We start from the raw sequence: 13,889 nt of genomic DNA on the forward strand, positions 1-13,889 counted from the left end.
CAAACTTGAGATCCTCCTGCCTCAGCCTCCTGAGTCGCTGAGATTACAGATGTAGATCGCCATGCCCGGCTCCCTAAGTGTCTTGACACCAGAAACTATGTCTTATTCATCTTTGCATTTTAGTGTCTAATCCAGTTTGTTTAGTTCATTATTTTAGATCAAATAACAATGCATACAAAGTACTTGATAAATAGTAATGTGTTACAAAAGTGAACAGTAAAATTATATCTATCTTCAGTTTTGATTCATAGTCACAAAACAATTGTGTGATCAAATATTTTCACACATATTGTCCAGTCATCTTTTTAGAAACATGATAAAAATATTATTTTCATTTTACAAATGAAGAAATTGAGACTCTGGTAAATTAAGAATGAGTTCAACATAACCAATGCCAGCTCAAATTTATCCATGCTGACCCCACCTGCACAGCAATCCCTTCTGCACTATGCTTGACATTACTGAGCTCCCCACAACCCTTCAGATTTCCCCCTTATGGGCAAATTTTCATCTGCTGAAAAGATCAAAATTTATATGAAAGCTACATGGGTGAATAAAGAGGATGTCTATTCTTTTTCTCCAAAACTTGACATGACAACCTATAATGATGGATTTTCTTTCATACTTTAGAAACTTATCTAAAATAAGTTATAAGAATGTTTTTAAAACTTCAGAATAGATACCCAAAGGGCAAGAGAAACATTTAGTTCAATGTATTACATTATAGTCATGCATCATATTTTCCACTTTCTAAGTGTTCCCTCTAACTGTTATGCCTGGCCAAAAGGGAAGATGAAGCTTTGGAAAGATACTTTACAATCTATACCAGAAACCTCAAAGAAAGGTGGAAGGCTCTAAGAGAAGGACACGGAAAACTGTCAACAACTTGTTGAATCATTTCACATTCAATGAATGGTCCTGCTGGACCCTTAAGTGGTGAATCTATCAAGAAAAGGATATCCAAAATATATTCATAATTGCATTTTATAGAGGATGGAAGAGAGAGAGAGACTCAAATGATTTAAGCATGGGTTTTTCTTTCCACACTGTTTCCAACTTGAGAACTATTTATACAAAAGGAAGCCCAAATATTTTTTCAGTACTTTGAAGGAAAATATTATGACTAAGTATAAAAAGGTTGGATTTCAAGCTTCCAAAATGTGATCTCTTCTCTCAAGTAAATGAGTTTTAACGAGAAAACTTCTGTTCGTAAATTGTTAGCCTCCAGATAATTTTGAAAAGCTGGAAATAAAATTTTAATTATAATTATTCATTATTCATTAACTTATTCAACAAATATTTAGAGAGTGGATGCTGACAGCAAGTACAACTCTGGTTGCTGAGAATGCAAGGCTGAGTCCTAAAAACATCGTCTCTACCTTTAGTTCTCAGTTTAACTGGAAAGAAAAACTCCTCTGTGGTTGCTAACTGTCACAAGGACTAGGAAGGGAAAGTAGAAGTAGAAGGAAGTCATATAACAGGAGAACATACTCTAACTGTGGGAGGATCTGGAAACCTCCAAAAGATGACATTTGAACTCAGATCAGAAGAATGGTATATTAGTTTCCAAGGGCTGCCACAACAAATCATAAACGTTAAGACACAAACTGTGTTTTTAGAGAACAAAAATCTGTTCTCCCACAATTCTGGAGCCTGGAAATTAAAGTATTAGCAGGGGCATGTTCCCTCTGAGACTGTGAATAGAATCTTGTTCACCTTTTCCTAGTTCCTGATGACAGCTTTCAATGCTTGGTGCTCCTTGGCATGTAGCTGCATCACTCCAGTGTCTGCCCTGTCGTCATATGGTGCTCACCCTGAGTCTCTCATGACCTTCCCATAGGGACACCAGTCACATTGGATTAAGGGCTCACCATAGTCCAAGATGGTCTTATCTTAACTAATTATATCTATAATGACCCTATGTCCCAACAAGGTCATATTCTGAAGTACTAGGTCTCAGGACTTCAACATATCTTTTCACAAGACACAAATCAAACCATTACAGATGGTTAAAAGTTACCAAGAGAAGAAAAGTGGGTAAAGGGAAGGATCTGTCAAAGGCCCCACAGCAGGAAGAAGCACAGCACAAATGAGAAACAGAAATCAGGGTAACACCATCCATGGTCTCCCTTCCTCTCCATGCATCCTGGTGTGCTAACCTATTCTATGGTAACGTGGCAAAATTGTGATGATAGTCACCTGATCCGAATCAGAGTGCAAGTCATGGCACTGGTGTTTCCCTGCTATTTCTCTGAGATTCTCCTGGATAAATCCCTAAAGATGGAACAGAAAAGTTTTGGGGACACTATTTCTCTTAGTAAGCACAACTTGAAACATGATTTAAAATAGTTTGCCCTTCGCTCCCTCAGGTCCAGGGGGATTTTGCATATAGTTTGAAGTCTCAGACTAAATCACTAAACCAAGTCTCATTTTTTAAAAATGAATAAACAAACAAAGAAAAACACCTTGATGGTCTCTTTCACGGTATAAAACAAGCTAGTTCCCAGAAGACTGCATCTGAATGAGCCTCCACCCTTGTTTTTTAAGGCCAGCCCACATCCTGGTGCTGTGGTCATTTGCTTCTTTGAATCCAAATCAACTTTATAGGCAATTGTGAGACCACAAATCAAGATGTAATGCCTGGTTAGGCAATTCCTGTAAACCCTTCATCTGCTTACAACATTTAAAGTTGCAACAGATCCCAAAGGGTAGGGAAACTACACAATTTATGCTGAATGAACTCAACAGTGCTAGAATGTCAAAGAAACCATGGACCAGTACCAAAGAGCTGCATCCAATTTGGGGTTATTGTCCTGAGGAGAGTGGAGTGGGTACACATGTGTGTGAGTGTTCTGTTTTTACCCAGACCACAGTTTACTTTGGAACAGGTTTTTCTGTAAAGTTACATGGGACGCTGAGAACATCATGTATTTGCAGGTCAGCTTTTCTTTGAATACAACACAAGTACCTTGAAATCCATCAAGTAATACATTTGTCTCCCATTCACAAGTTTTATTTGACTTCTGAGAGCCTGGGATTGTTGTTAACACAATGTTCAAAACTAAATTCCTCCTTACTATGTCCGCTTGGTTGCACTTCAGAGCTCTGAGAACAAGACTGGCTAATGCAATATGAAGAGACTATTGCCACATTTATTTCCCTTCAAGTTTTCTCCTATGCTCTTCACATCATTTATGGAAGAAGAAAAAAAGACACTCCAATGTCCTTGCATTCTAAACTAGGAGGGTCCCTGGAACTTTCCCTCACTAGTTAAGAGGCCAGTAGGAAACAGCTACCAGATTGAGAAGCTAAGAGACATAGTGGTATTCTGGGAAAACACCAGGAATCAGATGTGGATTTCACTGTTACCCTGCCTATCAGCTACTATTTGTTAGGAAAATGACCAGATTTCTTTGATATTCAATTCCCCTTTCTTTAATTGGGCATACCAGGTACCCCAAGTACTTTACAGTGTTACTGAAAGGATTGAACAAATAAGTTATTGGAAAAGACTTTGAAAATGGTAAAGGCCCATGAATATTGAAGGTCTAGTTATTGGTTTCCTTATCTCCAAGCATCTCTCAAAACCAACTTTTCTGGCTGTGGGCCTCTGCTCCTTCATGCCCAGCCATAGGAGGCAGAGCAGCCCTATGTTCCCCATAGGCTTCGACTCCCTCCAAAGTTCTTTCTTTCTACCATCAGGCATTCTAACCCACAGCTGTATATTTTGACCTGTGGTTGTTAACTTTGTTTGTACACTAGAATTAGCAAGGTAATTTTTTAAAATACCAATGCCTGGGCTGTCACCCAAAAACGTTCATTCAACTGATCTTGGTGATCAATAATTCATAGTTTTAAAAACATTCCTGGTGATTCCAGATGGTAGCCATGATTCTTTTTTAAAATCAGCATTTTGGAGGCTTACAATCTAAAATCACAATAAAAATAAATATTTATTGAATGTGTACCATGTACCAGGCATAATGAAAGGTATTTGAATGCAACAATTCATTTATTCCTCACAACCACCCCTTGAGTAAAGTACTTTTATTAACTGCCTTTGTAGAAAGAAACTGAGGCTCAGAGATCTGGGGTACATCACTGCCCAACACACAGCAACTGAACGTTACAGGATTCAGACTTGGCTCTGTCCAACCAGGACACGGAAGCCATGTTATTGATAAGTGAGTTTGGAGGAACACTGAGAAATCTAACTTTAATTGGGAAAAAGAGAGAAAATAGAGAAATTTGCTATGTCAAAATGCATCTTAAAAACTAAAAGCCTTCTGAGGCAGCATGGTTAAAGCATTTTTCTTTCCCATATCTCAAATGTATGGCTGATCCTGAATATATTAAAATTTGGGGTTTGTTTTAATTTTTATATTGCATTCCATAAAGCACTGTTATCTCACTCTCAGATTTCTAATCCAAAGAAAAGTATAAATGATGAGGTTTAGGAAAGGGAAGGGGCCTGGGAACTTCCAGATTTTTCCCAATTAAGAAGAGCTACCCTTTTCTTTCCCTCTTTCTTACCTCCCCACAATCCACAGCAATATGTAATAAGCTCAGACCATCCATAATCTATAGAATCTCTGTTTTCTCTGTTTGGTTAGAACAGAGCTCATTTTCATGAAAATGTTTAGCTTATGTGGTTTCCTAATTGTGCTCACAGAGCCCTGGGGTTTCCTGGGGCCATCCTGGGTTCTTGGAGGAAAGGAAGCAGAACTGAGCCAGGAGCACTGGAGGCTCTCCATCACCACTTTGCCAGAGCCACTCAACTTGCATTTCCTTGACCTCTTAAACTTTAGTCTAAAGAAGGTGCTATTTCTCTGTTTAAATGCAAAAGTTTGAAAAACACTTCTCAAGTTAATAAGCTGCAATTCAGACCCTATATGAATTACTAATTTTCAAAGAAGAGGATTACAATAAAAGGAATTAATCCTAAACCTGTACTGAGCCAATTCAGATGATTCTGAAAGTACCACCAGGTTGTACTATGGAAGTCGGGGTCAATAAAATGTTCTGGTTAATAGAATGGTAACAGCATTTGCCATTCTTGCCTCACCCAATACATTTATGTAAACACAAAATAAATCTTCAAAGTTGCTCATAATAGAACTGAAGGTGCTGCTTTAGAAACAGATCTGAAAGGACCTAGATAGGCCCTAGTGTCCCAGTGTTTGGAAACCTTGCTCAGCCTTCCTATCTGATACAAAAGCAGCAACAGCAGCAGAAGTCCAGAACATTCAGCAGCAGCAGCATGGGCTGCTGCTGTCTGGAGTAGGAAGCACTATATTGCCAAATGGCATTGCATGATTTTTCCCATGATGTTTAAAGTGGGAATTTTCATAGTATTTTAAAATAACATTTATGTCATTTTCTGATTATAAAAGTAATATTTTGACTTCATTCTGCTTCTGCTTCCTGTTCAGATCTCTGAAGCCAAGAATTACAAATCCTTCCATCTTATTTTAAATGGGAGAAAAGGAAAAATTACAGGAAAAGAAAATTACTATTTCAATGAATTGACCTGAAGGAGATTGAGTTGTATATATGTCACAAATATTTTTTCACTTCAGGAAAAACTTCTAAAGAGCATCATTTTATGGCTGTATGACAGACACATCTATTATATAAGCACACTGAACTTTGCTTAATCATTCTATTTTTTAGTTTTAAGATTGTTTCCACTTTTGAGTTATGATAAATAACATGGTGATGAACATCTTTGAGCATAAATCTTTGACCTGCACATCAGATTATTTCCTTTGGATAAATACAATAAGCAGCAATAATAAAGTTTTTTCACACCATTTTTTTTTTGTTTTAATTAGTTACACATGACTAGCCAGAATTAAAGACAGACAGTTAGTGTAGATAGATGATAGGGTCAAATCGAGAAAATGGAGGCCAGTTTGGATCCAGGAAGCTGGAGACCACCCCTGGTAAATTGGAACATCAATGTCTCCAGAGCACTTTGATTACCAAGATACCTGCCTATACTACTCCTCCCAAAAAGTTGCAGACAGGGAGTTGTTAATTAAGAAACCCCAGGGCTCCATTCCTGGTTCACTCCATTTAGCCCTTCCCCCTGCCCATCTGCTTCTCACCGGCATCTGCTGGGCCTAGTCACCTATGCAAGGAAGGAAAGAGATAAGAGGGGAAAGAGCAGGAGAAAAAAGAAAATAAAAGTCTAGTCTAGTGAGAAGCAGGACACTCTTACTTCCAGGATACCAGAATACCAGCTATGGCCCCCTTCTCCCTCCTGGGAGAAGTCTGTGTTACTACTTTTAAGTAAAACCTCCTTTACATGCTTGCCTTGGCGTGCTTCTCTAGTGTTCAAATTTCAACATTTGAGGAAGTAGAACTCGTCACCGATAACCAGTGGTATCAACAGTAGAATGCACATTGATATATCATATATAATGGAGTATAATTTCTCATTCATCTGATTATACATGATGTAGAATACCACCAGTCATATAGTTATATATGTACATGGGGTAATAATGAAATACCTCTTCCTAGTCTCCCCCTACCTTTGGTTATTCCATGTTCTTTTATTCTTTGTGACCTTTCTATACTTGGTGTCTTTAAAAGTTTCTGAATATACCTGGGCTTCTATTTTATTTTGTTTTCAAGGAGTCTTCTGAGGATTCTATTTTCATCCAGCCATGTCAGCTGTCCTGGCCATTAGATCTGAGCTCCTAATCAGGACAGTACTCTCATTGCTGATGCAATCTCTTAGCATCTTACATCCTATTATACTTTACGAGCCATTCCCTAGGATCTTTCAATAGATAAGTTGGCTCTTACAGTCTCATCTTCTTCTAATACTCCTGCATTTTCAAAGCACATATTAAAATAGTTAGAAAACAACCTTTATAATACAAACTGCATTTTCTGAACTCTTTTTCCAAGGGAAATTCCTTATGCTTAGAGAGAAAGTATGGCTTTGTATAATTCTTTTAGATCAGAATTTCACTGGGAAACATGGCAGAGTTGCTGAAATTTGCAGTCATTAGCATCCAAGTTTTAGTTAAACACCTTTCTATGTTCAGGGCTTTTGCAAAATAGGCCCACAGATCCACACTAGCCAACTCCCTATGACTCAATTAACTGAAGCCAAATTTGAAGGTCTTTGGAAACTGCAAAGAGGTTTCAAACTTATCCAAGAGTCTTAATTTTTTAATGATTTCACATTTCACTTTGGCATTTTCAAACTGAACGACAACAAAAAAACAGTTTTCGTTGTTTGTTTAAAAACTATGATTCCAAAGCATCCTTTGGAAAGTCACAGCTTTCCCATCCATTCTTCAAAGCGTGAGGGCTTAGCAAATACCACAGCAGGGAGAGTGGTCCAGAATGGGCCCTGAAGAACCCCATCAGTCTAGCATTCAGTAGAGAGTTCTAGATAAAATCGATGTTTCTCTGCTCTGCTATGCAACCTGCATAGAGTCTTCCCATGCGTAAACTTATCTGATAACATTACATAGACCAACCCCTCTGGGAAATCGAGGCTATTTAAAATGTAGCCTTTCTCTTCATTCTATAAACTCTATAGCATCCATTTAATCAGATAATGAACCTGACCAGAGATAAAATTTGGCCATAATACACCTGAATGACTATAGTAGTTGTTACAATATTAAAATACCTGAGTACCAACAAGTAAATAACTATGTTTCTAGCATGCACCATCCCTGACACCAGGTCTTTCCCTAGGAGCTCCTCCCTACCATCCCAAGGATGCTGACCCTTAAATCAGAGATTTTTAACTTCTGGCATAGCAAAGGACTCTAGCTCCATAATCTAGCGCCACGGGGCCAGGGTCCATTCCATTTAATGATCAATTTTAAGAGTAATATAGGGGCGATCCAAGATGGCGGACTAGAGGGTGACTGCATCTCCAGTCGCTCCAGATCCCAGGATTTAAGAAGGGGAGGCATTGAGAGACTCGGACTAAAACAGAACCACAGGGTGAGTCTCCCCCACTCGGTGAAGCTCAGCCCGGGCAGCAGGCCCAGATTCGGGCGGCTTATTAGAGTAGGGCAGAGCAGCTAGAGTCTCCCCCAGGCAGCCATGAGCACTCCGGCGGTGGGCTCCTCCCACATGGCCAGCTTCTCCAGCTTCTCTGAGCAGGCCCCCCGGTGAGAGCCTTTCTGCACAGAACCAGCTCCAAGTCCCTGAGCCAGCGCGCGGCGAGCTCCGGTCCACCTGCAGGTTGCTTCAGAGACCAGGACAGGGCAGCCAGGGACTTCCCCAAGCAGCCCGGCTCCCTCCGGCAGGAAGCGCCTTTCTAGGCAAGCTTCTTGGATCAGACCACCCAGTGAGAGCCTTTCAACACAGAGCCAGCCACAAGTCCCCAAGCCAGCGGAGACCTCCGACCCATAAATAGCCTCTGGGACCAGGGCAGGGCAGCCAGAGACCTCTTCAGGTGGCCCTGCCCCCTCCGGCCGCAGGCTTTTTCCATGGGGCAATCCAAGATGGCGGACTAGAGGGTGACTACATCTCCAGTCACTCGAGAATCCGGAATTCAAGAAGGGGAGGCATTGAGAGACTCGGACAAAAATAGAACCATGGGGTGAATCTCCCCCACCCGGTTAAGCTCGGCCCGGGCAGCAGGCCTGGATTCGGGCGGCTTATTAGAATAGGACAGGGCAGCTAGAGTCTCCCCCTGGAAGCCCTGAGCACTCCAGCGGTGGGCTCCTCCCACACAATGAGCTTCTGGGAGCAGGCCCCCCAGTGAGAGCCTTTCCACACTGATCCTACTCCAAGCCCTGGAACCAGTAGCACGCTAGGGGCAGCTTTCTTTGGAAGCACAGCATTATCAAGTTCCTCCAAGACTGCAGGCTACTGAAGGCTGGGAGGTAATACACTGGAAATCTACAGGGACACTATAAGCCAATAGAGGAAATCTGCAATATCACAGAGTCCCACTGACATCTGACCAATACGAGAAAACAAGGGAAGAAAATGTCCCAAACAAACCTAGATACTATATCAATAAAACTCAATGACAGCACAAAAGAAGAAATGTCACAAAGGGAGATCAGAATGTACATAATTAAAACAATCAGGGAAGCAAATGAGGAAATGAAAGAGCAAATGCAGGCATTAAATGATCGCAGCGATCAACAGTTAAAAGAGCAAATACGGGAAGCAAGAGATCATTTCAATAAAGAGTTAGAGATACTGAAAAAAAAAAACAGAAATCCTTGAAATGAAGGATTAATTCTTGAAATAAACCAAGTTACAAACTCCATAGAAAGCATAACCAATAGGATAGAACACCTGGAAGACAGAACCTCAGATATTGAAGACAAAATATTTAATCTTGAAAACAAAGTTGACCAAACAGAAAAGATGGTAAGAAATCATGAACAGAATCTACAAGATTTATGGGATATCATGCAAAGGCCAAATTTAAGAATTATTGGGATTGAGGAAGGCTTAGAGAAACAAACCAAAGGAATGAACAATCTATTCAATGAAATAATAGCAGAAAATTTCCCAAATCTGAAGAATGAAATGGAAAACCAAGTAAAAGAGGCTTAAGGGCTCCAAATACATAAAATTACAACAGAACCACACCAAGGCACATTATTATGAAAATACCTAACATTCAAAATAAAGACAGAATTTTAAAGGCCATGAGAGAAAAGAATCAAATTACATTCAGGGGAAAACCAATAAGAATATCAGCAGATTTTCAATCGAGACCCTAAATGCTAGAAGGGCCTGAAACAACATTTACCAAGCCTTGAAAGAAAATGGATGCCAACCAAGAATCTTATACCCAGCAAAATTTACTTTCAGATTTGACGATGAAATAAGATCCTTCCATGATAAACAAAAGCTAAAGGAATTTACAAAAAGAAAGCCAGCATTACAGAACATTCTCAGCAAAATATTCCATGAGGAAGAGATGAAAAACAACGATGCAAATCAGCAATGGGAGGAACTAGCCTAAAGGAATAGCCAAAAGAAGGAGAAACCAAATCATGTCAAAAAACAAAAATGAGTCAAATGACTGGGAATACAAATCATATCACAATAATAACCCTGAATGTTAATGGCCTGAACTCATCAATCAAAAGACATAGACTGGAAGATTGGATTAAAAAGAAAAATCCAACAATATGCTGCCTGCAAGAGACTCATCTCATAGAAAGAGATACCCATAGACTAAAGGTGAAAGGATGGGAAAAAACATACCATGCACACAGACACAGCAAAAAAGCTGGAGTATCCATCCTCATTTCAGATAATGTGGACTTAAAGCCAAACTAGTCAGAAAGGATAAAGAAGGACATTATATACTGCTTAAGGGAAGCATAAATCAGCAAGACATAACAATCATAAATATCTATGCCCCGAACATTGGCTCATCCATATACGTCAAATAAATCCTTCTCGATTCCAGAAATCAAATAGACCACAACGCAATAATACTAGGCGATTTTAACACACCTCTCTCACCGCTGGATAGATGGTCCAAACAAAAATTGAATAAAGAAACCATAGATCTCAATAACACAATCAACAATTTAGACTTAACCGACTTATATAGAATATACCATCCAAAAAGAATGAATACACTTTCTTCTCAGCAGCACATGGATCCTTCTCTAAAATGGACCATGTTTTATGCCACAAAGCTACTGTCAGCAAATACAAGAAGATAGAGACACTACCTTGTACTCTATCAGATCATAATGGATTGAAATTAGAAATAAATGACAATAAAAAACGGAATCTTCTCCAATACTTGGAGATTAAATAATACACTATTATATGATGAATGGATAACAGAAGACATCAGGAGGGAAATTAAAAAATTCTTAGAAGTAAACGAGAACAAAGACACATCATATCAAAATCTCTGGGACACTATGAAAGCAGTACTTAGAGGAAGACTTAAGTCATGGGGCGCATTCAACAAAAGAAGTAGAAATCAACAAATAAACGACTTAACACTATAGCCGAAAGCCCTAGAAAAAGAAGAGCAGACCAACACCAAAAGTAGTAGAAGACAGGAAATAGTTAAAATAAGAGCCGAAATCAACGAAATTGAAACAAAAGAAACGATCAGAAAAATTAACAAAATAAATAGTTGGTTCTTTGAAAAAATAAACAAAATTGATAAACCCTTAGCCACACAAACAAAGAGAAAGAGGGAGAAAACTCAAATTACTAAAATTCGGAATGAACAAGGAAATATCACAACAGACACCAGTGAAATACAAAACATAATTAGAAGCTATTTTGAAAATCTATACTCCAACAAAACAGAAAACCTCCAAGACATCAACAAGTTTCTAGAGACATATGAATTACCTAATCTGAACGAGGAGGACATACACAACTTAAATAAATCAATTTCAAGCAATGAAATAGAAGAGGTCATCAAAAGCCTACCAACAAAGAAAAGTCCAGGACCAGATGAGTTCTCAGCTGAGTTCTACAAAACCTTTAAAGAAGAGCTCATTCCAATACTTCTCAAAGTATTCCACAAAATAGAAGAGGAGTGAACCCTCCCAAACTCATTCTATGAAGCCAATATCACCCTCATACCTAAACCAGACAGAGACACATCGAGGAAAGAAAATTTCAGACCAATATCCTTAATGAACATCGACGCAAAAATTCTCAACAAAATTTTAGCAAATCGCATACAAAAATATATTAAAAAGATAGTGCCCCATGATCAAGTGAGTTTTATCCCAGGGATGCAAAGTTGGTTCAACATCCGGAAATCAATAAATGTCACTCACCATATCAACAGACTTAACGTTAAGAATCACATGATTATTTCAATAGATGCAGAAAAAGCATTTGATAAAATACAGCATCCCTTCATGCTCAAAACACTAGAAAAAATTGGGGTAGTGGGAACATCCCTTAACATTGTAAAGGCCATCTATGCTAAGCCCATGGCCAATATCATTCTAAATGGTGAAAAACTGAAAGCATTCCCCCTAAAAACTGGAACAAGGCAGGGATGCCCTCTTTCACCACTTCTATTCAACATCATTCTTGAGACTCTAGCCAGAGCAATTAGACAAAGAAATTAAAGGTATACAAATTGGAAAAGAAGAACTCAAACTATCCCTGTTCGCTGATGACATGATTATATATTTAGAGGAACCTGGAAATTCCACCAGAAAACTCTTAGAACTCATAAGTGAATTCAGTAAAGTAGCAGGTTACAAGATCAATGCTCATAAATCCAATGCATTTTTTTTTATTTTATTGTAAACAAATGGGATACATGTTGCCTCTCTGTTTGTACATGGCACAAAGGCATACCATTTGTGTAATCATAAATCCTCATACAGTAATGTTGTTTGATTTATTCTGTTATTTTTTCCCCTTCCCCCCACCCCTCCCACCCCTCTTTACCCTCTATACAGTACTTTCTTCCTCCATACTTGCCCCCCTCCCTAACCCTAACTCTAACCCTAACACTAACCCTTCGCTCCCCCCCATTATGTGTCATCCTCCACTTATTAGCGATATCATTCGTCCCTTGTCTTTTTGAGATTGGCTTATCTCACTTAGCATGATATTCTCCAATTTCATCCATTTGCCTGCAAATGCCATAATTTTGTCATTCTTTATGGCTGAGTAATATTCCATTGTGTATATATACCACAGTTTCTTTATCCACTCGTCAATTGAAGGGCATCTAGGTTGGTTCCATAGTCTGGCTATTGTGAATTGAGCAGCTATGAACATTGATGTGGCTGTATCTCTGTAGTATGCTGATTTTAGATCCTTTGGGTATAGGCCAAGGAGTGGGATAGCTGGGTCAAATGGAGGGTCCATTCCAAGTTTTCTAAGGAATCTCCACACTGCTTTCCAGAGTGGCTGCACTAATTTGCAGCCCCACCAGCAATGTATGAGTGTACCTTTCTCCACACATCCTCGCCAACATCTGTTGCTTGTATTTTTGATAATCGCCATTCTAATTGGGGTGAGATGGAATCTTAGGGTGGTTTTGATTTGCATTTCTCTTATTACTAGAGATGTTGAACATTTTTTCATATGTTTATTGATTGCTTGTACATTTTCTTCTGTGAAGTGTCTGTTCATTTCCTTAGCCCATTTGTCAATTGGATTATTTGTATTCTTGGTGTAGAGTTTTTTGAGTTCTTTATTGATTCTGGAGATTAGTGCTCTATCTGAAGTATGATTGGCAAAGATATTCTCCCACTCTGTAGGCACTTTCTTCACATTACTGATAGTTTCCTTTGCTGACAGAAAGCTTTTTAGTTTGAATCTATCCCAGTTATTGATTCTTGCTTTTATTTCTTGTGCTATGGGAGTCCTGTTGAGGAAGTCTGGTCCTAGGCCGACATGTTGAAGATCGGGACCTACTTTTTCTTCTATAATCTGCAGAGTCTCTGGTCTGATTCCAAGGTCCTTAATCCATTTTGAGTTGAGTTTTGTGCAGGGTGAGAGATATGGGTTTAGTTTCATTCTGTTGCATATGGATTTCCAATTCTCCCAGCACCATTTGTTGAAGAGGCTATCTTTTCTCCATTGCATATTTTTGGCGCCTTTGTCTAGTATTAGAAAGTTGTATTTATTTGGGTTTGTGTCCGTGTCCTCTATTCTGTACCATTGATCTACCTGTCTATTTTGGTACCAGTACCATGCCGTCTTTGTTACTATTGCTTTGTAATAAAGTTGAAGTTCGGGTATTGCGATACCCCCTGCTTCATTTTTCCTACGAAGGGTTGCTTTAGCTATTCTGGGTTTCTTATTCTTCCAGATGAATTTCATGATTGCTTGCTCTATTTCTGTAAGGTACGTCATTGGGATTTTAATTGGGATTGCATTGAATCTGTATAGCACTTTTGGTAGTATGGCCATTTGACAAT

The sequence above is a fragment of the Sciurus vulgaris genome (genome assembly GCF_902686455.1).
Source record: "Sciurus vulgaris genome assembly, chromosome: 1".
NCBI classification, from domain to species: Eukaryota; Metazoa; Chordata; class Mammalia; order Rodentia; family Sciuridae; genus Sciurus; species Sciurus vulgaris.